The sequence below is a fragment of the Montipora capricornis genome, chromosome 13, assembly GCF_036669925.1.
Source record: "Montipora capricornis isolate CH-2021 chromosome 13, ASM3666992v2, whole genome shotgun sequence".
Classification (NCBI taxonomy): domain Eukaryota; kingdom Metazoa; phylum Cnidaria; class Anthozoa; order Scleractinia; family Acroporidae; genus Montipora; species Montipora capricornis.
The window spans coordinates 46,654,253-46,656,369 of NC_090895.1; the positions used below are offsets into that span (position 1 = coordinate 46,654,253).

The following is a 2,117-nucleotide window of genomic DNA, read 5'->3' on the forward strand; positions in this document are numbered from 1 at the left end:
CAGCCAGCCGCCTCGTCATTACACATCATTGTAACCTTAAGATAGCTCATACTTTTAAATAACCATTTCATTTTTTACTGAAAAATTTGTAGGTTTCTGGCAGACAAGTTTCTGTAACAGACATAGGAAATACTCATGGGAATTTAGACATTTAAAAATTGCTATGCTGTTGTAAATTTCAAAAATATATTGATGGCGCGTGGCGATTAATCATGCGTAAAATTAAAAAAAAGGCAGGTTTGACAAGTCCAAACTGGACTGACTCATCCAATTCTTTGGATGACCGGCAAATCAAAGAATGTCGAGGCGGCTGGCAGAGTCTTAATTCTTTCTTGTTCCCGACTTATGTAGGAAGATCGAAAGAGACTGCTTGCAGGGTAACATTATCATTGTTGTTGCCAAAAAGGAAAGACAAAAGAAAACGAAACAAACACAAATGCCGTTGAGATAAATAAAGTTCAGCAGGTAACCAGGACGAAAGTTTTGCGACATTGTTAGATTTCAAGCACAGATCCTCCGTTGTCACCTCTCACCTGTCATGGCTGGGCAATGTTTTGTGTCTGTGTGTGTCTACTGACGAATGCTTACTTATGGGGACGTGGACATAGTTACACACCCGTACTGTGGGGTCCGTTCTTTTTGTGAGGACCAAAATCAGGTCCCCACATATAAAAGCCCTTAAAACTCTACTTTATGGTCAGAAATTGCCTTTGGAGTCCACAAAGTAGAGATGTCCTCATAATGCAGTTTTGTGTTAAAAATACAGACTGGTCCCCATAATGTCAAAAAATACGTAGTGCGTAACTAAAAAGTTGACTTTTTCAATCTTTTTTTTCTTTGAGAGGTAGCAGCTTAGTGAAAAAAAAAAAGACCTCAGATCGTTTGTTCTGGAAAAATGCCTTTGCGAATACATATGGCATTTGATCAAGCAGATACACACAGTCCATCTGTGATTTTGCAATATTTATTCTTCTAACAATCACAATCAAACAGTAGTTATTAGGGCAAACTCAGAAATTATAATGTCAACTCATTATTTTGTCAGGAAACAGTAAATGTACGTAGCTCTGTTAAAATGGTGTTTGCACTGTACTGACGATGGAACTTGACCTTTACGAAAACTCACTTGTCTCATAATTATGTACGTTGGCTATTCCTGTTGAGAGCTGGGACACTTAATTAACGGTGCCATTTAGTCATTACGTAGTTTTCTGTAGTAATGAAATACTAATTTTGACATTCAACTTTCCCAGCCACTTGTAGGATTATTGGGAAGTGTAACAAAAAACTTGGACAAGTGGCTGAATGTCAAAATGAGTATTTAGTAATTAAGTCCTCAAAATCCTCGCCGTTCCCAGTAAAATAACTACATGTATACAAAAAGTAACTCTTGGCATTTTTGCTCCAAACCCTTCAATTAGAGGGGTTAATTAAGAATCCAGATTCTTAAGCCTTGAGTGGTCAAAGTATCCTCACCCATTTTCTTATATTTAGCACAAAATTAAATTCAGCTTTACTATTCTAAAACAAGACTTTGAATTGATGGTCCCGTTCTTGCAGTGCAATAGCTAGGGTTCTGCCCACTGCATATATATATATACCACCATGACTAGCTGCACATAAAATCACAAAAGCCAATCATCTCCAATCCTTGTTTAAACCCAGTACCAGTGGCAAAAAAATCAGTGTGAATACAGATCATTGAATGGTCACTCCATCATTATGTTTATCATTAGAATCCAAATTGAATGACCTTGACATGTAAACTAGTCCTGGGAAATTAAGCAGATCTGTTTGGTTAAAAAAAAAATTAATATTGATAACCTTACTGGGATAATTACATGCTACAAACAAGACCAAAACAACTGTAATGACTACTTAGCTAGTTCCTTCCTAAGTTATAAGCTGACATGCATAAAATTTCAACAAACACAAATACAGTCGAAGTTCTCACGGCGAGCACTCCTGTAAGCAACCAGCTCTAGCCACGATCACCAAAACTCTCTAATTGAAAACTCTCAAAAGCAACCATTCCCACAATCAACCGCGACCACCTTTTGGATTACCAAACTGGACTTTTCCATTGTATTTAGCTCTCATAAGGACGGTGCCTACTA

The 2,117-nt window shown here is 37.3% G+C and overlaps 1 long non-coding RNA gene across 1 annotated transcript in view; it reads right to left on the bottom strand.

The window, feature by feature from the left end:
- Nucleotides 1-948: 948 nt before the first annotated feature.
- The window catches only part of LOC138030032 (uncharacterized), an 8,453-nt gene continuing 7,284 nt past the window's right edge, over nucleotides 949-2,117 (bottom strand). The window contains exon 3 of the long non-coding RNA XR_011128020.1: nucleotides 949-1,613. This is a non-coding gene — a long non-coding RNA (uncharacterized lncRNA). The remainder of the gene's footprint in view (nucleotides 1,614-2,117) is intronic.